Genomic DNA, 27,092 nt, shown 5'->3' with positions numbered 1-27,092 from the left:
TACAGTGGAATGTTGCACCTGGAGCAGTACAGAGCCATGCAAACCCCACATGATGATGTTGGCCCATTGAGGACCAGCCAGAGTCCTTCAGGGTATGACAAGTCCACAGGAAGAGGAAAAGTGCAGTCCGCAGTCTGATTGCTGTGTCATTGGCGATCAAACACCATATGGCAGTCCATGTCGAAGTCCAAGGTGAGTGTCGCAGAGTGCATCGGGGGACAGTGGAAGGTGATGATGCAGAGGGCAGAACCAAGCTGAAGCCAGCCCTTTGGTGGAGATGCGTGCTACTGTGATCTTCCTACCACAAGGGCAGAATCATCCGCTTCTTTGTCTTCTGCTGTTTCATGTGCCTCATGTGTGGGTGGTGGTGTTCTGTGTCCAGCACTCTATGGCAGTGACACTTCAGGGGGCGGAGATGTGGATGGAGTGGTAGCAGCAGCATGTATCAGCGCCAGGCGTTGTGGCAGCAATGCCATGAGGATGGTCATTGAGGAACCCAGCTACCTCTCGCTGGTGTGCAGCCGTGGCAGCCACTCGTTCTGCATTAGCCCGCACCATGGTCTCCACACGGTGTTGGAAGGCCATGTGGCCTTCGTCGGGGTCCTGGGAGGCAGCTGTGGTAGGGGTGCTGCCTGCTGTGTGGTCTGTGCAGGGGGGGTCTCCTCATAGCAGCTGGTCTGCCCGGCTCCTGTAAGTGGGCTGCGTAGGCTCTCCACGAGCAGTTGGAGCTCGTCAAAGTCGAAGCTGTGCTGGTCTCTTCATCATCAGAGACGAGAGGGTCGGGCTGCTCTGCGGAGGTGTTGATTCTCCCTCTGCAATGTGAAGGGGCAATGCAGTTTAACAATGTGTCCACATGCATGTTGTCGCATTGTACATGTTTTCATACAGACAGCATGACTGTGTACATTGTGGCTGTTTGGGATGAGCTGCCTATTTGATGGGGGACAGTGGACATTTCAACAACAGACGTGTGTGTGTTTGTACTTGTGCATTATTAACTCAAATTTCCATGCAATTCTAAATGTGATTGCCCAATGTCTGTACCCAAGCGGCACCAGTTGTGTCCTGTGTTCTGTTGTAGGTATTGTGCTGTTTGTACAACATTGTTGTCAGTGTTAGTGTGCTCTGCATGTTATGTGTGTGTGCTGCATTTTGGGAGAGTCGCCCCTGCAGCTCAGATTTTGATGCCCCTTATCCCTTTCATGTGGTGTGCCTTTGACTTCTGTGCTTGTACAGTGCCGACATGTTGCCTACTTGGGTACATTGGTCCCTTGGTGGCAGTTGGTGGTCTGGGGCATGGTTTGTCCGCAGCTGTGCTCTGCTTCATTGTGTATGTATGCCATTGTGCCCATCTCCCCCGGGCCCTGGTCCTTACTCACCCTGTTGCTGTTGTCTCTGGTCCTGTTGAGATGTGTACGGGCCACCAACTCCTGCCACCGTCTCCCCACTTATAACTGTGGACACCATTTCCTCCATGTCGTCCAGCTCCTCCTGTGGCGCTGGGCTCCCAACTCCAGTCTGCATTGCTGCCTTTCGGTTGTTGGCGAGTTTCAGCTTGGTTTTGAGTTTGACATCAGACGAGTGCCTCTTGACCTCATCCATTGTCCTCTTCAGCACTCTGATTGCATTCACCTTGTCCACGATGGACTGGCATAGTCCATTTTTAGTTGCCAATGACACAGTGCAGGTGACGAACAGTTGTTTATGGTGTTCTACCAACCCCGTTATCCGGATCCTGTTTTCCTACGGACTGAACCTTTTCTACCTACTCTTCTTTTTCTTGCCCTTCCCTGACCCTGAGGTCCCAGGCTGGTCCTCCGGGGGGCTTGTGGGGTTCTGGTTCTTCTCCGTACTTGCTCCGGCAACATCCATTGTGCGTGGCTGTTGTTTGGCATTTGTTTGTCTGGTTTTTTTTCTACATTTATGGTGATTGTTCCCGCTGGACGCATGTGAATTACACGCCTGTAGCTTGTTTTTGCAGCTTTTTGTATCGCGATTGGCCTCATCGCAGATTTATTTTTAATTCGTGTTCTGCATTTTTGCGGCCTGGCGTTGATTGTAACGTGGCTAGTTGGCGCTTAATCTCAGGACTATCGCATGGTACCGCTGTGTTGCGAATACTTGGTTAACTCATCATACGTTTCCAGCAATAGACTGCGATGTTGAAGGTTGTGTTAAGTACCTTTTGCGATGGTTATCACACGTTCTTGAGAATGTGCCCCATAGTTGTTTGTGTACTTTCAATATTGATTCCAAATTACCTGCAAACAATTAGCCAATGTTTCAGAAGTACCCAATAAACAAACACAGCTGATCAGACGTCAATTAGGTAGTTGTGGGAGAGGCGAGGAAGGAAAACTGAAATTGAAGTGCTGGCACAGGATAATGGAAGTTTCTTTATTTCCAGTAAACAGAGCCCACGATGGCACAGACATCCGTATGCCACCAGGAACCTACTCTCGAGTACCCACAGGTTCCAAGCGTCATCACAGGCATGTGTTCCAAACATGGAACTCAAATCAGAAAATAAAAACACATTTCAAGGAACATCAACCACGGTGCAAAAATACACAATACTTACATACTACAGTAGTGTACCCAAAATACCGCACCCACCATACCCCACCCGCCAACAAGATACAAATGCTTTGACGGCAGACCTATACATCAAAAAGGTTATCTCTATGGAATCTGTTACAGTTACATCTCTGCATATTTCAGATTGGGAAAGACCTGCGTTTAACTCTTAAACCTGCTAGTCAGACTTTCAGAGTGGAGTCCCTTAGTTCGTAGACAAATGTCTCATCCTGATAATCTGTAACCATGTGCACCAGCCGGATTGCAGCACCAGAACCCCGCAACTGCACCTAAGCATCACCACATATATAGCCAAATCTAATTCCCATGGGAAGGAGGGTTGAAAAGGCCTAGCACGTTTGCAGTGCCTGTGTCTGCAACTGTGACTGAAAGACAACCATGGAGTATGGCAGTTATATACGAAATACGTTAGATAGCGGTAAATATATATAGGGAAACAAAATATTCAGAAATGCACATAGAATGATAACATAAAAACCAAACTGTCACTTTATTGTTTATATGCTTTTGTTTGTCTGTGCATCAACACAGATGAGTAATTTCATCAATTATGCTATTTATAATGTCATGAACAGTGCATTACATACCTAACCATAAGAATCAAATATGAGTTAAATGTGCATTGTAATATATTTTTTTTAAATAACTTTTTTGCATTTTTAGTTTTGTCTACAAAAATTGACAATCTCTGCGTTAACATAGGAAACCCTACAATTAACGGTAGAATAAAAATACACACAGTGATTACCCTCAGGTGCCCCATGACCCGAGCAACCGGAGGTGCGGCAGCTGTGAAGGTCTAGGAGCAGTGGGAATCAGTAAATGCATTCAGGCATGCCAACTAAATAAACCAGAAGAAGAAAAACATTTTAATAACCTGACATGGCTAGTGGGAGCAAACACTGATAGTAAAGAAGAGATGGCATCAAATAACATTATAATGGGAAAGAGGAGGGGTGGGGGATACAGCAGAGCCAGGCAGGGCTTGTCACTTGTCCCTGACCCGAAAGGAAAGCCTCTACTGGGGGCGGGGGGGGGGGGGTATTTTGTCCAGCAATAAGCACATATGTTTCCCACAGTGTTGTAGTACCTGCCCCTCCCTGCCTGTGAACATTTCGGCCACACCTTTTTCCTCCACGACTGCCCAATTGTGCCCCACTTATAGCCAGACCATCTCCAAGGGTGGCATGGCTGCGTTCCAGGACATTGCTATTTGGGCTTAAATAAAATTATTGCCAAGACAACACAGTTCAAGTAGTGTCTAGTCTTTTTGTTCCTAGTAGTTATTACCAACAGGCATACCTGCGGATCTGGGGCCGTGGCAGTGTCAACCACATCTGATATAACCTCTATCACTCTTACTCACTTTTGCACTAGCACCGGGCACACCTATATCATATAAAGAAAGAAAACAGCGGGGACACTCCAGAGTCAAGTGTGGAAACACCTTGGGACAGATTTACAATTAACTGGAGGAGCAGGGTATTGCTCAAAAATAGCTAACGCCGTGATCCGTCGGTTTCAAATGCAGGGATGTGTCGTATTTAGAAGGATACGTTGCACCCCTGTGCTTTCCCTAGCGCTGGTGCTAATTCTAACCACCTAGCGGCAATGCAGGCACCCTTGCACCATAATGCAAGGGTATCTGCATTGCAGGGAAGGATTGTTCATGTGCAGGAAGGTGTCCCTGTCTGCACATAAACAATCCATAATGGCAATTTGTAACTTCTACGTGTGCTGCTTTGTGCAGTTGCAAATCATCATTTTAAAATGAATGTTTATTTGCAGGAAGGAAAACCTTTATGAACAGCCACTAATGATGATTTGCTGTTTTTATGTGTGCTGCATAAAGCAGCACACACAGAGACAGCAAAAACTAGAAGAAATAAATAATTTCTCCTCGTTTTGCCAGGTTAAGACCAGGATTTTCCTGATTTTATTATTGGCGCTGCCCCATATTTACATCACCCTTAATAAAGAACAGCATCAAAAGCAATGGGTGTTTTGGCAGAACACCAACGCAACACCAACACTTTCACACTAAATGCTGCTTGAAAAGGGGCCTTATTTACAAGGCTGCACTAAGCTACTTTAAGTGGCTTACCGCCACCTTGTAAATAAGATGAAGGCCTTATGCCCACCAGAATGCCATAAAAAGTGAATAGCTCTTGAAATATGCCACCTTTAAGGCGAAAGGTATGTCTGGTGCAGGTATTTAAACTGTGTATATCTCAGGCGGGTTTTGCACGAGACACTTTTAACATATTCAATTGCCATCTCTCATTGTTTAACTGACAGGGCTATTCCCTAATGATTACCGGAGCAGACCCCACAGCCCTGCGCGACTACGCAGGAACCCCCAGAGTTGTGGACGGCAACTGAGGGGAACGGAGCCCAGCGGCATAACGGTTAATCAGGTCAGACACCCAGGGGCTCATTACCGGGAGACGGGAGGTCGACCACCGCAATGGAGCTTATCACCAGACTCCTTCCCTGGCCTTAAGATGGCAGCCAGGTGGGACGTATATCCATAGCTTATCAACTCTTCCCGCTCTACGGCCCGCTGTCTGGATTCCAGTGCCACAGATAAGACAAGAAGGATCCGGCGCTCCACTTGACTACAACGCAACCCCGTAGAGGCCCCGCGGTCTAGCCCCTAACATCCTAGAGGGCCATTGGCAGATCTGAGAGATCTCTCCGCTAACGAGAAATCATGCAGGTGGCACCCCCGCAGCAGGGGGGGGACTGGAGAGAGCCTTTGAGGCACCTTGACAAGGCTTAAGATGGGGAACTAACGGCCCAGGCATAGACAGACATGGAAACACCCAGCACATGCCTGATCCTAAGATGGCTGCTATGTGTCAACTTGAGGAGGCCCACCATTTCAGGGGCTTAAAAGACCTGGGCACATATCAAGGACAATGCTCTATGGATGCGCCCTTTCCCCGGAGCACAAATAGGGGACCCCCATAGATAAGACGGATCCAACCACAATGGTCCCTTCCACGTCGTGCTATTACTCTTAGAAAAAAAACGGACATCCGCCAGTCCTCGAACACAGCCTACCCAACAAGATACGGAATCTGTGAACCTACCTCTGACCGTGGAGACCTAGCTTTTTGACCGATGCCCGGTGGAGATACTTGATAGCTAAAGAGAAGATGGGCTGTGGACTACCCCTTCAGCCGTCACCTACTCAGCCGGTCTTTGGACAGAACTCATTTTGTCTCTCCGTTGTATTCTCCCTCCTACCCCTTTACTCCACCCCCATTCTCCTTACGCTCTATTTATACCTCCTCTTTGTTCTTTAATTGTTTTCCTGTTGAGACCTAGCTGTTTGGCTAAAGAGGAGATGGGCTGTGGACTTCCCCCTCAGCCGTCACCTACCCAGCCAGACTTTGGGCACACTCTCTTTTCATCTCTTCATCCTATCTACCTCCTACCCCTTTACCCAACCCATTACCCTTCTAAGCTCCATTTATTTCGTCTTCTACACTCTTGAAATGTTTTTCTAGTAACTGATGTAACGTGTAACTGATGTAATTTTGTAATTTCTGTGGAACCTTATGTAAAGCGCTCTGATACCTCCGGGTCTAGCCAGCGCTATATAAAACTCTCAAAATAAAAATAAATAAATAAAATATATTCCCACACATACCTCCTGTTTGGGCTTACTACTCTGTGTCTAGCTTTTGTCTTCAGCCAATAATGCTCGGTACAATACTGTAACAGCCCGTCTTCCCATCCCATTACCCCCTCATGGGTCCTCCCCGTCCCAGTCCTAACAACGTGAGGCAGTCCTGCCTCCACCCAGCCAATCACAACGCTAGTATTTCTATGCTACATAAGCCCCGCCCACCTACCGCCGTGCCTGTTTTTTTTCTGCTCCGACGGCTGTCGGAACGCTGGTGCTCCCGGTTCCGGTCCCTGGATCCAGTTTCCTTTGGTGGCGGTTCTGTGAGTTTTTCGTTTGTGTTTACATTTAAACCGTTGTTTTCATCTTGTAATGCACAGCTCGGCCGCTCCGGTTTTCCGGTCGGCCGGGCTCCTGTTCTGAGGTCAGGTGCGCTCCCTGCTCATGTGCTGGGCTGGGGCGGGGAGTTTTGATGGTATCCTGGCCTCGGGTCGTTCCGGCGCTGCTGCACTATCGCAGCGTCTGGCCCCCGCGGCCATTCTCTTTTGACCTGTGGCTGTGGGTGGAGACGTCAGGGCTGCCCTCTTTTTATTTCATACTTCAACACACCTTTGCGTGATTGGTTGATTGGGGGCAGTATTTATTGGAGGTTGCTGGGCACTTCCTTTGTTGTGGTGATTTCCTGTTTGGTTTCTTCTGGGTTTTTTCACCATGAGTGAGGGGTCTTCTTCTCCTGTGCCAGCTAAGGCTGTTTCTAAGCAGCATTATATTCAGGATCTGCAGGAGGACGACGTCTTGCAGATTTCTAGGGCTGATTTGCGAGACTTGATTGATTCTGCGGTCCAGTCTGCGCTGCTGGAGCCTGCGGCTAAGCGGGCTAAGGATGATGAGGAAGAGCTGGACAATTCCCCTAAGGGAAAGTACATCCAGGGCAAGGTTTTTTCGGACATGCTGGTGCATATTCGTGAGGTGCTTGGGTTTGACCCTAAATCCCTGTCTGAAGAGGGGTTTTACGCACAGTATAGTTCCTCTGTGGTGGATGACCTCCCCTTCCATGATGTCCTGAAGGATATTATCACGAAAGAGTGGCTGGAGGTGGATAAGCAGGGTATTCCGCGATTCCTGGGGAAGCGATATCGCCTGGCGGACTTTGATTCCCAGTTTCCTGCGATTCCGAAGGTTAATTCTCTTTTGTCTTCTATGGCTTCCTCCTCTTCCTCTTTGTCTTCGGAGGAGGCTTCCCTGTCTGATCCGGTGGAGCGTAAGGTGGAATCTGCTCTCAAGCGTTCTTACGCCGCTTCTCACTTTGGGGTGCGTGCTAGCACTTATGCGGCCTATGCGTCACAGGTCCTGCTCAAGGATTTCGAGAGGCTGTTTGACTGTCTTCAGGATCATGGGGACCCTACTCCTGTGTTGGCTCAAATGGAGGTTTTGGCGCAATTCCTGTCAGATGTCACTTTTGATTCCTTGTGGGCTTTCTCCTCGGCTGCTGGGGCGGCGGTGGCTGGGAGGAGGTCTCTGTGGTCAAAGCCGTGGCGTCTTGATGCTGCTCAGAAGTCTTTGGTCCATAAACTGCCTTTTGAGGGTCCTCGTCTCTTTGGGGATGCCTTGAATTCGATGGTGCAGCGCTCTGCGGAGGAGAAGAAGTTGTTGAAGCCTTTTCAGCCTGCTCCTAAGAAGAGGTCTTTTTTCCAGAAGCAGGGGTTTCAGGGGGTGTTGTCCTCTCAGCCCTTTCGTGGTCGGGCCCGTGGTCGGGGGGCCGCGTTCCATTATAAATCCCGGCCTCAGCAGCAACAGCAGCAGCAGCTGCCGCAGCCTCCCTCTGGTGCTGGACAAAAGTGACTATGCCGCTGTGGGGGCTCGTCTCCATTTGTTTCTGGACCGTTGGTCGGCTCTGATCTCCGATCAGTGGGTCTTGGATATCATCAGGTGGGGTTACCGGATTCCCTTCCGGGGCCCTCCCCCTCTGGATTGTCTTCTGGTTACCCCGTTGTCAAGAGACCCAGTGCGGAGGTCTGCCATGTTGTCCGGTGTCCACTTGTTGTTCCAGAAGGGGGCGGTGGTGCCGGTTCCAGTGGAGGAAGTGGGCCTGGGGTTTTATTCCCATCTGTTTCTGGTTCCGAAGCCCGATGATTCCTTCCGCCCCATATTGAATCTCCGTTCCCTGAACAAGTTGGTGCGGCTGGATCATTTTCGGATGGTCACATTGCAGTCCATCATTCCCCTCATCCAGGAGGGAGATTTTTTGGCTTCCCTGGACTTGGAGGACGCCTATTTTCACGTTCCGGTCCATCCTGCCAGTCAGCGGTTCCTGCGGTTTGTGGTCCAGGGGATGCATTTCCAGTTTCAGGTTCTGCCGTTCGGCCTCTCCACTGCTCCCAGGACTTTTACCAAGGTATTGGCTCCTGCTGTGGGGGTTTTGCAACATCAGGGTTTCTCCGTGTTTCCCTATATTGATGATTATTTGGTCTCTGCTTCCTCTTTCCCTCAGGCTCTTCTGGCGGTGGAGGCTACGTTGTCCCTGTTCCAGGAGCTGGGGTTCAAGGTGAATTTGGCCAAGTCTCATCTGGTTCCTGTTCAGAGACTTCAGTTCATCGGGGGTCTGTTCGACACCTCTCTGGGGGCGGTGTTTCTCCCTCCTGTTCGGATCTTTTCCTTACAGGCTCTGCTGCGGGATCTGTTGAGTCGTCCCTCTGCCCCGGCTCATGTTTGGTTGCGGGTCCAGGGGTTGATGGCTGCGACCACTGCTGTGGTTCCTTGGGCTCGCCTCCATCTCAAGCCCTTGGTGACTCATCTGTTGGCTCAGTGGGACCCCTCCCGGGCGGATTACGAAACTCTGATTCCTCTCTCTCCTGCTCTGATTCGGGACTTGGACTGGTGGCTTTGCACTCCCAACCTGGAGAAGGGGGTGCGGTTTTGTCTTCCTCCTCCCCTTTTGTTGACGACGGATGCCAGTCTCTGGGGTTGGGGGGCCACTTTGGGGTCCTTGGAAGCCAAGGGTCGGTGGTCTCAGGGAGACAGCACCCGTTCCTCGAACTGGCGGGAGTTGGCGGCTGTCTGGGAGGCGGTGCAGTTCTTTCAGGTTCCTCTCCTGGGGGCGAATCTTTTGGTTCGTACCGACAACCAGGTGGCTCGTTGTTACTTGAACCGTCAGGGGGGGACCAGGTGCGCGTCTCTGAACTTGTTGGCCTCAATGATTTGTGCTTGGGCGGAATCTCATCTGTTGGCCTTGAGGGCGGTGTACATTCCGGGACGGTTGAATTTTCATGCAGACGCTTTGAGCCGCGACCTTCCATCTTCTGTTCTGTACCATCTCTCTCTTCCTCTATTCCTGTCCCTTTGCCTTCGGTTCGGGACTCCTTGGATCGATCTTTTTGCGTCCCCTCACAACTCTCTCCTGCCCCGGTTTTGTTCGGAGGTGCTGTGTCCTCAGGCTTGGGCGGTGGATGCTCTTTCGATTCCCTGGCCTTCGGGCCTTCTGTATGCATTCCCTCCCATTCCCCTCCTCCCGAGGGTGCTGCAGAAGATTCAGAGGGAGAATGTTTTGGTCCTGTTGATTGCTCCTTTCTGGCCTCGCCGCATTTGGTTTCCTCTCCTGCTGAAGCTGGCGAAGGGTCAGTTTGTCCGGCTTCCTTTGTGTCCATCTCCTCTTCAGTTTCCACTCCTGTCTCTGCCTTGTCTTCGTCGTTTGCAGCTGACGGCTTGGCTCTTGAGCGGTTGACTTTGGAGTCTTTGGGTTGTTCATCGGTGGTGGCTCGTGACATCCAGTTGTCTCGCCGCCCTTCGACCCTTAAGTGCTATGGTCGCCATTGGGGTTCTTTTGTTTCTTGGTGTTCCTCTCATGGGGTGGATCCTGTACTGGGGGTTCCTACTTCTGTGTTGGAGTTTCTCCGGGATGGTTTTTTGAAAGGCCTTTCCCCTTCCACGTTGTCTGCTCAGTGGGCGGCGGTTCGTGCTTGTCGGAGTCCTGGGGCCTCCTTGGAGGGTGTTGCTCCTTTGGTTAGTCGGCTTCTTCGGAGCTTTCGGCTTCGTCGGCCGGTTTCTCCTGTTCTCATTCCTTCTTGGGATTTGCCTACTGTTTTGCGTGGTCTACAGTTGCCCCCTTTTGAGCCTTTGATGGAGGCAGATTTGTTGTGGCTGTCCACTAAGGTGGCTTTCCTGTTGGCCATTACCTCCGCTCGCAGGTTGGGTGAGTTGGGTGCCTTGCTCGTTTCGTTTCCCTATTTGCAGTTCCTCCCGGATCGGGTCATTTTGCGGCTTGATCCGGCTTTTCTGCCTAAGGTTTCTTCGAGTTTTCATTTGCAGCAGGAGGTGATTCTTCCTGATTTGCCTGCTGAGGGGGATTCCCTTGTTCCCCCTTCTTTGGATGTTCGCAGGACTCTCCAGATTTACGTCCAACGTTCCCTAGGGTTATGGAGTTCTCCTGCCCTGTTTGTCTCCTGTGGGGGTGTGGCTAAAGGGAAGAAGGTTTCCACTTCCACGATCAGTCGGTGGGTCCGTTTGGCGGTCTGTCAATCTTACAAGTCTTTGGATTTGCCTCCTCCGTCTCACGTACAGGGTCGGTCGACGCGTTCTGTGTCTGCTTCCTGGGCTGAGGCGGCGGGGGTCTCTATCCAGGAGATTTGTAGGGCGGCCACCTGGCAGTCTCATCACACATTTGTGCGACATTATCAGCTTGATGTTTTACATGCCTCTGCTGACAGTTTTTCTGTTGGCGTCTTGAACGCTGTTGTTCATTGATCTTTTATTGATTAAAGTTTTGTACTCTGCATGGATCCCTGGTGTCCTGCGTGTTTTATTTATTGGTTCTCTGCTTGTGAGTTCCTCACGTTGTTAGGACTGGGACTGGGAGGACCCATGAGGGGGTAATGTCTTATTACTTACCGGTAATCTTCATTACCCCGATTAGGGTCCTCCCCGTCCCAGTCCTCTTCCCTCCCACCCTCCCGCTGTGTTTGTGTCGGAGTCTTGTTGATAACAGGCATGGCGGTAGGTGGGCGGGGCTTATGTAGCATAGAAATACTAGCGTTGTGATTGGCTGGGTGGAGGCAGGACTGCCTCACGTTGTTAGGACTGGGACGGGGAGGACCCTAATCGGGGTAATGAAGATTACCGGTAAGTAATAAGACATTCATAAACAAGCATCATAGTCTCTCTTGCACCACTGGCTCCCACTGCCTTATTCCCCATGTGACCTGCACTTCCAGCACAAAAAAAATATGTTGCAGAAAAAGGCCTTCTCCCAAGTTATGAGAAGACTGCAAATTGACAAAAGAGCACAGTGTCCCTTCTGTATAGAGATCACTTACTCAACCAACCCCTACCTCCCGCCATGGGTTGGAGTTATTGGCTGTGAGTAGGGCCCACACTCCACAGCAGCCACTGGTGTCGGGCTAAATTACTTATTTCAGCAAAGTCTAGACACCCAGGCCAGCCTGCCCAGTCTTCTCTGGGTACTGCCTCTGTCCATCAACCAGTCCATCATCTAGTTCACTTGGAGCTCGCCCGGAGTGACATGCTCTTTGGCAGCAGTGGGATAGCTAACCACCACACGGTCCACTGCATCTGGGCCATAGTATAATATAGCTCAAGATCCAATACCCCCATGCCTCCCACTACCAAGGGTCGTTGGAGCATGGCGACGGTGACTCACCACAGACCATGTCTGACACCAAACCCCTAAATTCCTTGACCCCCACCGGTAAGGCAGTGCAAAGATACAGGAAGTGTGGTAACACCAGCATCTTCTGCATTGCTGTGTGTTCCATAGGAAAGAGGGGGAGGCATAAACAAAAGCCCAGCGATAGGTGCAAAGCAGACATCACTCTACCAAAGTTAGCATCATGAAGATCTGTGACATACATTTATTCCCAGGTAGCAAAAGGTGTCCATGCACCAGGGCAACCCCTCAGTCTGCAGCTCTGCCCTTTCATCTCATTCTCCTGGCTGCAGAAGGAACAAATACGACTTCCCCCAGTTGATCTTGAGCCCAGTCGTCACTCCAAAGTGCTCCAATAACCCTATCAAAGCCAGTAGTACCAGTAGATGTTGTCAGATGTATAAGAGTCTGTAGTAATTGTGTCCACGCTAGTAGGTAGTTCTCAAGTAGATTTATTGAGCAGTTAGGTTAAGTCATGTACAAGCTCAATAGGAGATCATAGGGAGACCCTAAGGAGACCATAGGGAGACCCCACCAGGAGCATCCATCTAGGTGCTCAGCCCATCCAACTGTCACTACCTAGGTAGAACACCAACATTCTGACAGCTGCTCCAATGAACATTCCATTGGTGGTAGAAAGGCATCACATTGAGAATAGCAGGATACTACATATCCCCTTTTCTTATACAGAAAACAAAAGCTTGAAACAGCAAATCAGAACCAGGGAAATAAAAGCAAGCAAAATTAGCAAAAGAAGGAAAGAAACTGCGAAAAGGGAACACCCTGTCACAAGCAAAGCAACAAGAGAAATAAAGAAACTCGCATCAGCAAGAGAAGTAAAGAAATAGAAATTGAACAATGGAACAAAGAGAAATCCAGAGCAAGAGAAATAAAGAAATAGAAATTGAACAATGGAACAAAGAGAAATCCAGAAATAGGAATAGGAACCAAACTAACAAACCATCCTCCCTTCTTACACAACAGCAGAAAAGAAAAGAATAGAAGAAAATACGAAGAACAACTCCAATGCACACCTACTGGCCAGAACAGGAATGAATGGAGATTGAAATGAAAATATAGATTTCAAGAGAAAAGCAGAATAGGAAGATTAAAACAGAAAAGAAGATGAGGAATAAATAGGGAGAAACCTCATCAAAACACCATTAACCTTAAACAAAATACAAATCAGTAATGTAAAGGTAATAGTGCGAGAAAAATTAATCAAGATACGATAAAACAGAACATATTTAGCTATAAATGCATGAAAGCACTTGCATTTGCATTTGCACAGTGCACCAGACTATAAACAGAACTTACAAGCGTTGCAAGTATAAAGACACAAAACTGTGAAAGCACACTGTGCACAGAAAAAACTGGGTAACCAGCAGATATGAGTAAAACTTAAGACAAGCAAAGTAAAAGACTTTAAACTTTTCAATAAATTCCTTAAAACTGGATTGAAAAGACATAGTATGGGTGGGAAACAAAATTCGCACCTACAAAATTTATGTGGGGTCCATGTGTGGACAACTAATGTGGTGCTGTTAGAAACTAAAAGGACTATAACCCTTAGCAAAACACAGATAAAAAAATTTGCAGGGATCTGTGTACAGACACTAGATGTGCACAGTTATAATCTAAAGGGAATATAACCCTATACGAACTACAGACAAACTAAAACCAGTGAGGTCTGTGTATGGACAACTAACGTGCACCACAGAAAACTAAAGGGACTAAAACCCTACGCAACACAGAAAGATGACATGCTGTACAGCCAAAATAGTAAAAAACACACAGCTGTATTTTTAAACAAAGGTTGGATACCAGTTCAAGTTACACTAATTAAAGTGCAATGAAAATTAAGTCATTGCAATAACAAAACAACTGCCTAGAAGAATAAAAACCACACTGTGAAATGCATTAACAACAAAGACCAGGCACATAAAAGGAGGGATCAGTGAAAGAGTGTGCGCACCACCCAACACTGAGAATAGACCAGGATAAGGAGACCAGCTCCCACACACCACTACCCACACAATAAACGTGCCCAAACAACACCAAAATACGACATCTCACCTAACTACCACATACACAGGCAAATAATGGCAGTGAACATTATAAACAGATACATCACCAACCAGAATGATAATAAATCAAAGCTAAAATGCTGTCAAATGTGACAAGAATGACAACTATTCCTGCAACAAAAAAAAATAAGTTAAAGTACGCCGGTGAGCGAACTGTCTCACCCGAGATGTCAAATGCCTTTTCCTCCGATCAATTAGTCCCGAATGTCACACACCACAGTAGAAAGATTGTGATTTTTCCAACGGTAAAAAGGAAGATATCAATGTCACTCAATGCCTCCAAAAGTATTCCAAAGTGTGAAAAGCAGGCATCCCCACCGTTTCACTTCCAACTTTAATGACCTCCAGACTATTGGATACATAACTGATGAAAATACAAGAGATGTAGGACTCCACTGCCTCCTCGACTGATACAGACATTTGTGTGGGATGAAGGTGCGCTCCGGCTTCGACAGCAACATTCCCTTCGTGAAGAAAATGAAACACTGAACAGCTGCCCTCAGATACGCTGAAGAGGAAATGTGAGGTGTACAGAGCAAGCTGTTGTCGTGGCAACTGAATTGAATATAAAATGGCCGCCACGTCGACCGTAGCAACGTAAGAAGCGTGAGGGGCAAGCTTGGCGTGTCTTGAAAGAAAGGCGTCAAAGGAGCGAAGAACGTCAGAAGAATCACTCTCCACCAACTCCCCGAAGCATTCAACCGACGTCATCAGATGGACGGGAGCAGAGAAGCAGAGAAGATCGCTGCCGGCCAACTGACAATCAACCGTCATCAACATACAGGACGGTGAGTAACTGAATATGGCAAAGCGCAGTGAAGCAGTAGGCTCATGCTAAAGCGGCGCTGTGTTTACGCGCTGGTGAATGACTTCCAATGACACCAAAAATCACATGAAGAGCAACACGCAAGTATCGAGGATCCAGACTAATGCGCAGAAAGTAGAAAAGATGTAAGAACTCACCAGAGGGACTATTCTTCAGATATTCCTGAACGAAGTACAGAGTGTATCAAATCGGCACAACAAGTCCTCTGAGGGAGATGAGAAACTTTCACCGCATTTGTAACTTAAGCTGCCGAACAACTTCACATAAAAATTTCCAGTTTTTGTCAACATTAGACGCTTCCCAGATTGAGTGAAGGCCAGATGAAATAAAAAGAAAAGGTTTCTTTATTTCTTTTGAAGAGCAGGATTCACTTATGAAAATGCAAGGACATAAAATTACTTTCCCACATAGCCTCTCATTCCTTGCATGTTTTGAAAACCATAGGCAGTTTCATTTCCACTCAGCTACTCATTCCTTAGACACTTGCTGCGAGGTATTATCAAGAACAAAGGCTTGTTGCGAGAAGGGCTACAGTCAGAGAATATACTCACCAGACGCTAGAACAACTGGCAGACTGCTGTGGGCGACCGGTGGCAGGTCACTGGTGGGGTCACGATGCCAGTTGGGGTGCCTTGATTAAATTTCAGAAAATCTTGTGCCATTAACTTGCTTTTAGTCCTTGTAGAGGTGACAGAAGTAGGTTCTTTCAGTATCGTCGCCAAAATAATGTAGTAATTGTGTCCACGCTAGTAGGTAGTTCTCAAGTAGATTTATTGAGCAGTTAGGTTAAGTCATGTACAAGCTCAATAGGAGATCATAGGGAGACCCTAAGGAGACCATAGGGAGACCCCACCAGGAGCATCCATCTAGGTGCTCAGCCCATCCAACTGTCACTACCTAGGTAGAACACCAACATTCTGATAGCTGCTCCAATGAACATTCCATTGGTGGTAGAAAGGCATCACATTGAGAATAGCAGGATACTACAGAGTCCCATCAGCGTACAAGGAAATTATATGCCAATCAGCCCATATGGACACCCCCCGTGTGGGGCCTGAGCCCTCAGGAGACTGGCCAAGGGTTCCATCACCAGTGCAAATATAATAGGTGACAGGGAGCAACCTTGTCTAGTGCTCTGACCAACAGCAAATCTTCATGGGATGTATTGCCCCGTTTTAACCCTAGCTTGTGGAGCCATGTTAAGCAGTTTGCTCCAACTTAGGAATTCAGGGCCAGCCCCACACCCTCCAGTACTAGCAACAAGTAGGACCATCCCAGGGTGTCGAACTCCTTCTCAATGTCCAAGGACACCACCACTGTGAGGTCGGTCGCACCCTTCAAGGTCTCCATTATGTGCCCCAGTCTGCAGGTATTGTAGAAAGTGGACCAATGGGGAATAAAACCATTTTTGTCTCGGTGCACCAGTGTAGGCAGCATCGGCAATAACCTTTTCACCAGTACTGTGCTTAAAACCATATAATCATGGTTTAAAATTGTTATTTCATGAATAGCCACCTACTGTTCTATTGTGTATTGTAATCTTCGTGTCCCTTCTGGACTCTGCTATTGCTGACTCCCTAATCTGTATATAAATAACAACTGTTCTATAGTATGCCCCATGTTCCCACCAACTAGGGACAACATACGTTTCCACAACGTGCTGACACTGCAGTCAACCAAACCCCCAAAATCCCTGTAAATTCACATTGGTACAAGAAAGAGCTCTCTCCATTGCATCTAAAGCAAGGCAATGGGCAATGAATTGTCTTTTTATCCTGAGTTCAAATTTGCAAAGAAAAGAGATCCATATAATTTCAAAGAAGACCACCACAGCTGTGGCTTCGTATGGCCACACTAATGGCTATCACTGTTGGCCACACTGGTTTTGTATGCAAGTAAGATAGAAACAAAATACTGAACTCATTACATAAAATACCTGTCAATATATTACAAGGAGTGCCTGTTTGAGCACTGCACACCATATGGTAATATTATTTATGCCACAATGAGTATGTCGTAAAATTTGTATATATTCTATTTCATGTTAGTGTAAAACTAGCTAAAGATCTAAGCAGTGCTCTCAGGAAGGTACAGAATACAAGGTTAGATACAAAAGCGGATGAGTAGCACAGCCAGGAAGGGTGGTGGGAGTTCTCTTTCATAGTTTAGTCCCTGGAACAGAATGAGCTGGACATTTCATCATCATTGTCAGATAAGGAGCTTCTTAAAGATAAGTGTTTATGGTTCTTTTCTCAGGAGAAGGCATGAGATGTGTTTATCTGTGGTAAAATGTTGTTGCAGATCATAAGAGTACAGCTGAGGAAGGTGTGTCTATCACACTTCTTGTTTTCAAGTCTGTCGATGTCATGGGTTTTTGAGTTGCACGGATCTCCTGAAACTGTGACTTTTGATATCAGGTAAAATAGTCTGTGTGAAGTGGTGTAAAAGGGTTAGGTGAGAGCCCAAGACTGTGGATGCTACATACCGTATAATTTGGACACCGATTGTGACTTGTATTCAGACACGCAAAAGATTATAATTTCCATTGGTGTTTGGTGGCGGGCAAAAACCTGATAGGTTTTCAAAAGTCTCTTTTGTGTTGCTCGAGGGTCCGCAATCAGCAAGAGGGGGAATGACACCAGTAAACTACAGGAGAGAAGGGAACCAATGTGTAAAGAGACTCCAAAAAGCCCACTATTCCCTATGCTGTGACAAGATGGTCCTATTATTATTTACCCATATCCATACCCCTTCAGTACGCTATACCAACTCTTGTGTAGTTCCTAGGAGTGCCCCAGGACCTGAATGTTCTGGTTGACCTAAACTGTGGGTCTGGTTTCCCAACAGCTTCCACACATACCCACAGGAAATGTCACCCGCTAGACTAACTAGCTCGTTAGTGCCACTACTACCTGCCATGTATTCTACAGTGGTGTAGGTAGTCCCCCGCAACCACTGTACATGACAACCCTGATTCTGCAAGGATCATGAAAAACAGTACAGTACGTTTCTCTCAGACATTTGTGCTTTCCTACTCAGAAAATACACAGGATGGTGATTAGGATGTTTTAATAAGTATTTATTGGTCCAGCGACAGTCTTGTGTAAAGCACATGTGCTGCAACAATCAGGACACAGAAGCATATAGATTGCGAGTACCAATATAATAAATTGTAGATACATTTCTACCATAGTGCTAATAAGATGAACATAAGCAGTTCAGATAAAAACAGTAGCACTTGCATATTCCTAAAATGGGCACCCTAAGTAACTTGCCTAAATGTACCTAGCCTAACCTGGATGTGTGTTGGGAGTATTTTAAAAGAGGGTATTTAGCTATGAAAGTGCAATTGGACATGCAACAGATGCCATAAAAAGAAAAGTCATGTAATAAAGAACGTTCAAACTCAATCCAACTAGGTGTCGGAGCATCATGGTAGTGTCTGTCTAGTGCAAATACTTGTTTGATTAGAAAAGCAGTGTGGTATAACTAAAATTAGGAAATCGTACACCCCCTTTATTCTTTGGTTTGATTAATTTAGTTAAAGCAATACGGGCAAGTTTATCGTTTCAGAGAAATTTAGTACAAATGGAATTAATTTGGTTAAAATATGAATTGTGAATTTTAAAGGGTAACATAGAGAGCAGAAGTAGAATAAGTGGTACAATCATCATTTTAATGGTGTCCAACCAGCCCCACCAGGACAAATGGAGGGGGGGCCATGAGGAGAGTACATTTTGAATCTTAGGTTTTAGCACTAAAATTATGGGTAAAAGTGTGGGGAATGGTAGGGGAAAACCATACACTATATTATTTATTTTTGATAGACACCATTTAAAGTTGGTATCAGACAACATGAACTGGTAACATAAAGGATTTAAGGGTAAAATATCAGTTTTAGAGAAATGTAATTTATATCCAGATATTTTAGAATATAAGTCAATCTCCTGTAAAAAAGAAAAGGAGTTAATGAGGTTTGGGTTTTGAAAGGTAAATGAAGATATCACCTGCATAAGCAGATCATTTAATATCATGGGAATTACGGAGAAAACCAGTTAACAAAGGGTTAAGGCGAATGCACTCAGGGAAGGGATCAAGACATAAAAGAAATAAAAAAGGAGAAAGGGGACAACCTTGCAGTGTACCTCTGTGTAAGTTAAAATAAGGAGACAGAAGACCATTACCAGATACGCATGCATGGTTTTGAACATGAATTGCCAATTTATCCTTTTTCAGCGTCAAGAGATAATGCAGCTAGGGGTTCAGATACATTTTTCATCAACATGAGAATATTAGAGAACATTCTAGCATTATCTGAGGGGAGTCTACCTTTAATAAAACCAGATTGATCAGGTTTAATAAGGAGGGTAATAATCCCTTCCAATCTGGAAGCGGGAATTTTTGCAAAGATTTTGCAATCATAGTTAATTAAAGAGATTGGGCGATAATTTCGACACAGACAGAGATCTTGATCTGGTTTAGGGAGAATTGCAATAAGAGTGTCGAGTAATGAGCCTTCAGGTTCAGAGTGTAATATGAAGGAGGTAAAAAACTCAAGTAAGTGCTGCGCAAAAATAGATGAAAAGGAAGAAATAAGTGCAATAGAGAAGCCGTCAGGAACCTTATTTCTTTTTAAAGATTTAATTGCATCTAGTATCTCCTGAAGAATTATATCTTTTTCCAAAAGAGCCATAGTATCCGCAACAGAGGTGGGAGAGGGGAGACTATCAAAAAATGACTGCTATTGGTTATAATGGGATGGGTGTCTTCCATATATAGTGAGTGGTAATAGGACTGGAATGCCTTAACAATATCTGAGTCAGAGTGTGATAAAGTGTTGGTAGGGATATTACAAATAGGGGTAATGGCTTTCTTTTCTAATTTAACTTTTAACCCCTTAAGGGCTGCCGTCGGCCATTGGCCGACGGCAACGCTACCTCCCCAGTGCTGCCGTTGGCCATTGGCCGATGGCATTCCACCCGCGCACGGAAACACCTGCACCGCGGTGGAATTACCGCCGCGGTTAACGGGTTAAATGATTAGCTAACATTCTACCTGCTTTGTTTTGTCCCCCATGATATTTGGGTTTTATCTTAACCCGTTTACTGCGGCAAACATTCCGCTGCGGTGCGGGCGTTCGGTGGAGTGGGCGGGGCTGCGTCGGCCAACGTTATTGCGCAGCACCCAGCAGGTAGTGCTCGCATCAGCCGTTGGCCGACACGAGCATGGAAGGGGTTAAGTAAAATATTACAAGCATCATTTGCGGCCAATTGATTTAGGTCAGATTTAGCCTTAATAAGATCTCTGAGGTAGACAGGGGATTTGGAAGTGTAATAAGAGTATTCAAGGGTTTTAATCTGATTGAGGAAAGAGATGTATTGAGAGTTTAATTACTTTTTCTTTCTAGCAGTGTAGGCAATGGTAAAATCCCTAAACGAGGCTTTGAAGGAATCCCAATTGTTATGAATAGAGGTGTCACCTGGTTTGTTAAATGGAAAAAATTCATGTATAAAGGTAGTAGCATTTAAAATAAACGTTTGATCAGCTAATAGGGAATTGTTCATTCTCCTATATTTTGTTTGGGGGTGGCAAGGGATAAATCAAGAGAAATTGAGACCAGGCGTGGTGGGAAATGAAAATACAAAAAATATCAAAGCATTGGAGTGTCTTATAGCTACTTCTTTTCTATATACTGTGTTAAGTTAGCATGAGCTTATTAAATGTTTAAACGCCATTTTACCTTTCTGCCTCATTTTGCACACAGCACATAATTGTTGATTTAGCTTTCAACCCAGAAGAGCTTCGTGATTTACTTGAGAAATAATATGTTATTGCTCTGATATCAGTTTTGCTCGGTACACTGTCTGCACAGTGAGTGCTGAAGGCTGAAGGATAATTAAACACGATGTTGTTGTGAGGTCTGATCTTCGCACGTCCATAGACATAACACACATGCTGCTGCCAAAATCTGGCTCTAGGCGGGTTTTATATTGTTGTGCTGCACACACACGAGACACACTTGATGGTGCTTCGCATGCAGAGAGCTGGTGGAAGATGATGTGATCCTCTGCCACTGAGATTTTGAGGTATGGGCCCACCCTGCTAAAACCCAAATGAGACCTTCATAGATATAAAATACTATGCTGAATAGGGAGGGTGTGAATTAGGTATTGTTAATTCCTATTCATTACAGCATCTTAGTATGCTGTCACCATTCGCATTTTATGGACTAGTAACTATGCTGATAACTTTGTTGCTTATAATATGTTTGCTAGTATTGTACAAGATACTGCGTTTGAGAACCTTGCATTAGTAAATAAATATTTCAAACATGCACATGTCCTCTTTTACTCCACGTTCTGGTTTGTAATGATTATATAACGAAAGAGTGTTCATGTGTTCCACGATACCTGAGGTAATATAAGTTCATGTTCTGGTCTGTCTAAACATTGGGAGTTTGTTATGACCAATGAGACACTGTAGCTAGCTCGGTAAGGGGATTTTGGGTACTGAGGTAAGTTTTGGGCCATCCTAATTCACCGAGGTTCCAAGTCTCTATGCACAGTTCTGTAGGAGAACGGAATTCCCGCTACATGGCGCCCATATGTTGTTGGCCTTATATCATGACACTCGAGTAGTATATCGTTCAAACCTTAACCCCTTCACTGTCGTTTCCGGAAAACAGTGGTGTCGGAAAAACCTACCTATTTTTGAAATAGGTCTTTTCAAGTTTGATTCTTACTAAAACGGTTTCCTTGAATTACTACCCAGTTGTGCTACAAAGTTTAATTTGTTTTTCATTTTCCTGTGCTATCATGGCTGGCGTGGACATTCGGCAGCATAGTCGCATTGCGGTACGAGATCATTTGCGGATGTACAATGTGCCTTTGGAAGGCTTGGCTGTGATCAAGGTGGTGAGTGCGGAACATGCTTATCCTTACAAACTGTTGTATTCGTGGGTGACATTTCCGGCAGTGGACGCTAATTCTGGTGGTGTATTCCACACGTACACTCCCACGGCTGTACCTAATGAGTATACTCCGTACAGGGCACAGGAAGTTCCTATTGATGTTTGGCAGCATGGAGTTTGGTTTGGTGCCGCCCTACCCCATTCTTTAACCGCTCCGAGGTTAGGTCCTTTGTCCATTCCAGGCGCTAGTTGGCCTGTTTTGGCTGGATTTACTCCTCATCCTCTACACGGCAATTGTAACGTGGCTGAACTCCGACGACTACATGTAGTCGCGATTGCCATGATTAGAGCCTTAGTGCATTACATGGACTGTAATCTTCCGGGTGGAGCCCCGGGGGGTGCGGCGCTTCCAGCCGTACAGGGCGGTTTAAAAATCAGTCCTGTCATGGTGAATGCGGTCATGGGCAAGAAGCCCCAGGATAAGGATGATTTTCCTTTCTGGCTTGCCGAGAAGTTTGACCAGCTGGAAGCTGTATTTCCTAATACGACTCTGGGTGAAAAACACCGGATTCTTACGCTACGTTTGCCGAAAGATTTGGCCCCTGAGCTCGTCGACTGTGAGACCTGGGGTAAGACTTTTGCAGCAGTCTATGTGAGGTGCTACGGCACCCCGTCTATGTCCGTGCTGTGTTCGGTCCTTAAACGTATTCAAGATGATCACGGACCGGAGTCTGCGGTTGAATTGGGCATGCGCCTGTGTGGCACCTTTGATGTGGTTTGCGATCTGATCCTTGCGAATGTCAAGGGAGATGCAGTGAACTTTCAGGTGGCTAACGCGTTGGCGGCGCTTCCCGATGCCGAGAAACCCCGACAGTTAGCGAAGATCATTGTGGCGGCTTATAAAACCGTGGGTCGCAATGCCAAGGGACTTAAGCCTTTTTCTGTTTAAGAGAAAAAGCAGCCCCAGGGACAAGCTTCGGAAACTGAAGTTCAGCTCAAGTCCCAAAACAAAATTGGCCTAAAAAACAGAAACAGGGTAAGCAACAGCAACAACAACAGACCCAGAGTTCTCGTCCTGCGTCTCCATTGCCTGCGCAGTCGGAACGTATTTATGACTTGCGCGATCGCGCAACGATTAAAACTCCTGATCGTTTTCAGGCTTCTGACCAATGCTCTCCTCGTTCCTTTCAGGACTCATCGGCCCCAACAACCGGTGGTGGAGGGGCAGCAGGGGTCGGGGTGGCCAGCAAGGACGTGACCAGCCCCGCCCGAGGAACAGTGCAGAAAAGCAGGAAGGCTCTACACCTAGGAGACCGCAATTTGCCAAGAAGAAAGTCGCAGCCTTAACAGCGCATCGATATGCCCCAGATAGTGAGAACGTGGCTTTGGAATCTGACGTGGGCTCTGACCCTGCTGGACAGCGCAGTGGAGATTACCATAGTGAGAGAGGCCCTCCGTCCACTACTGAAGGTGAAAGCGACTGATATTTATGTTGTCATTGAAACAGCTGATACCAGAGTTGCTCCCCCTGATAGACTTTTCGAAATTGTCTTGTTAATCGAGGGTGACATACAGCAAACCATAAAAGGGGTGTTTTGGGAAAATCTTTCGTCTACATATGACATTTTGCTTTCGGATGCTGACTGGCCCCCACCTTTTGTGCTCGCAGCTCCGCGAGGGGAGGAGGTAATCCTCCCCAGTTTCGCGAACACAGTCTCGAAAGAGGATGCGCTGCACTTTGCAGAAGAGTGGGCTCTTGCTCTAGCACCGGCTGTGTAGCGCAATCAATGTGGTTGGGATAGATTGTCCCCATGCCATGAGATTCCTTTACGGTCGCAGCCGCAGCCTCAACCTAAATATCCCATACGGCGAGAAGCAAAGGCTTCCGTCGCGGCTATCCTTGAACAATTGGAATATCAAGATGTGATTGAAACCTGTGCGTCACCAATGAATAACCCTCTTTTTACTGTGAACAAGGCAGATGGTTCATATAGTTTGGTATTGGATTACGGCATTTAAACTCGCATTGCCGTAACTGTGCAGTACAGAATACCCACGGCTCTGCTCTAGTGAATAGTCTTGTGCGTAAGCGGTTCAAAACCACGCTTGACATTTCCAACGGTTTTTATGCCCATCGATTGGATGCTCTAAGTTCCTAATGGACATCCTTAACTTGTGGCGGTGTTCAAAAACAATATCGGCGTTTGCCTATGGGCTATAAAAATAGTCCTGGGATTTTCACTGCCCGAATTGTCTCATTCTTAGAGGGAATTGACCCAGATGCTTGTTCGTATGTGGATGGCATATATCTCTCAGACGACGAGCTTTGGGAGCATCTGTGTCGAGTTAACGGGATTATTTGTGCCTTTGCCGCCTTAGGTTACAAATTCAACTTTGCAAAATCGCACATTGCAGAGTTCACAGTGTTGTTTCTGGGCTACGAGCTCAACAATGAGGGAAAGGGATTGGCTCCTCACTTCCTGGAGAAATGCGCACAATTGCACGCTCCAACAACACTGAAAAAATTACAATCTCTACTGGGCTTCTTGAATTTCGGGAGGACATACATTCCGGAATATGCCCAGCGTATCAAGCCATTGTATGCTTTGATACAACCATCTTTTTCCAAATCATGCTGGCTGCCAGAGCATTCAGGTATTCTGCAATCTTTACAAGCTGATCTGCTCGCTTCTAAATTCTTACTGACTCGTGATAACAAATCCAACCTGGTGATAAGAATTATCCCTGGGACGGTGGGTTTCACGTACCTGACTTTTAATGAAGGAGACACTTTACCTATTGCTTACAAGTCCCACTTGTACACTCCGGCTGAATTGCGCTTTTCCACTCTGGAGAAAGTTTTGACGGCTGTGCAGATGGCAATTCTTAAGGAACGTGCCCTGTCACAGGGAAAGCGCATGTTGGTTGTTACCCCGTGTCCTGCCTTGGAGGCAGTCACAAAAGCCAGTGTGCCTAATTCTAAAGCTTTGCACCCTCGGTGGATTCAATGGGCTGCATCCTTGACATCCCAGGATGTCACGTTTATTTTTGACGCCTCGTTTCGGTCGCAGGAGTACTTACAGTATGAATTCGTTCATCCAGCTCCTTTAGCAATGCGACCCCTGGAGGATTTCCATTGCATCATTTACACTGATGGTTCGGCGCAGGTTGCGCATGGCTCTAAACATGCCTACGTTTCCGCATGTGCCATTGTGGACGGTGCCATGGTGAACGACGAGTTCAAGTCCAGTGTCGTGCACACGCAGACACTAGGGGACTGCACTGCACAATTAGCAGAGCTTCGTGCTCTGATGTTCGCATTGGAGTACGCTGATCCGTGTGTGACAACTCTAATAGTGCGTGATTCTTACTACTGTGTCCAGTCTTACAATGAGAACTTGTTCTTTTGGATTCAGAATGACTTTCGTGATTCCAAGGGTAGCACAATAAAACATAAGATGATCTGGGTCTGAGTGGCTGACCTTAAAGAGCGGTTGCCACTTGTGTTTGTGATTCATACTCTCGGCCATCAGCGTGTAGGAGTCCACGCTGTCGGTAACTCGCTTGCTGATGAAGCGGCGAAATCTGCAGTATCTAAATACTTAGTTGCAGCAGTTACACGGTCCAAAAGTAAAATAGATGATGACATCTTGTCGGCAGTTGCTGCCACTGAGAAGGGAGGTAAATATCCTGCGGGGTTCCCTTCGAAGTACACATACCACTTAAGTCCCGATAAGGTTCCTTATGTGAAAATTCCTGATGTTGGGGAACGTTTGATTCCCAACTCGGATCGCAGAGCTACTTTGATTACAGCGGCTCATGAAGGTGTGGCGTCTGCGCATGCGGGCGTCTCAGCCACTGTAACTCAATTACAACAGAGGTTCTGGTGGCGGGTACTGTACAAACAGACGCGTGATTACGTCCTTCATTGTGACATTTGCCAGAAGATCAAGACTTCGACTGCTGCGCGTCCGCCTCAGACACAGTTGTACATATCTAATAAACCACTGGGGTGCGTTTACTTAGATCACTGCGGTCCTTTTTCTTCTGATACTGCGTATAAATACATCTTAGTAGCAGTTGATTCATGCACACGCTTTGTGTGGGTGTGGCCCCATCGCAGCGCTGATTCACGGACTGTCTTAAGAGATTTGCGTGTCTTTGTAGGGATTTTTCCCTGTGGTACCTTCCATTCGGATCAGGGTCCGGCTTTAGCCTCTAAGGCGTATAAGGATGCTATGGTTTCGTTGGGGGTCCAAGTCAAGTTTTCATCTCCATATAGACCTGAGGGTAATAGTGTAGTGGGGCGAATGAACAGTGACTTAAAGCAATCTTTGACAGCTCGAGTTATAGGCACTGGCAGAAACTGGTTAGCCCACTTTAATGGCATGCAGCGTGCTCTAAACAATCTCCCTAGAAGGTCTCTGGGTGGGCGGACCCCGTGCGAAATGCTCTTTGGTATCAAGATGTATGTCCCTGACCTCGACGGTCTAGACTGCGTGGCTCAATCCACGGCCTTTGTCGTAGATGAACATTGCAATGTTTTACAGGATCTACAAAAGACCAGAGACAGTCTTGCAAAGGAACATTTTCCCTCCACATCGGATGACGCGTTGCAGATCCCGGTAGTTGGCTGGCTACCCAAAGTTGGAGAACTGGTTTGAGAGAAGATCGATAACAAGAAAGAATTTGGTCCTTCCTATCGAGCACCGGTTCCCGTTCTTGGAGTGAAGGGCACAAGAACAGTCATTTCACCACCACTTCCAGGTCGTAAGGAAAACAGGTTTATCTGCATTGACAATGTCAAGATACACAGGGTGGCCGATTCTTCCTATTATGACCCCGGTGGTATCCTGTCCTTCGGTTGTGAGAAATTCGGTGTTGGCCACTATTTCTAATGCTGAGCCAGAAGTGGCCCTCGAGATGCCTGCCATTTCCAATCCTTTATTGAATTCTTTTCACGTTAATAACATTGATGACTTAGACTATGCCTATCCTGCTGATTTGTCGATGCCTGGTATACAGACACGTTTGACCACAGACTCCCAATTCTCATTTGACTCTGTGTCAATAAATTCAAAGAAACCGTCTAGCGACATATGCCACATTATTTAAAAAACATTTTTTGGTCCATCCATGGACATATATGTGGCTGGTGCTTTTTTCAGTTTATCTTTTTATGTCAATTGGATTTGTGTTTTATTTTTTCCGTCTGGTCGATGGTCACTATGTCGGTGAGAGAACATGCATTCAGCATCTTAATGGAACTTTGGCATCTCTTTCCTCATCCCATTCTGCACACAGACTGAAGAGAGACTTGAATTTTGTGAACATCACTGCTTGGCCGGTTCTTGATGGGATTGTGTGGGATGCAGTTA

Source organism: Lissotriton vulgaris, chromosome 6 (assembly GCF_964263255.1).
Source record: "Lissotriton vulgaris chromosome 6, aLisVul1.2, whole genome shotgun sequence".
NCBI lineage: Eukaryota > Metazoa > Chordata > Amphibia > Caudata > Salamandridae > Lissotriton > Lissotriton vulgaris.
This window is presented reverse-complemented; position numbering follows the sequence as displayed.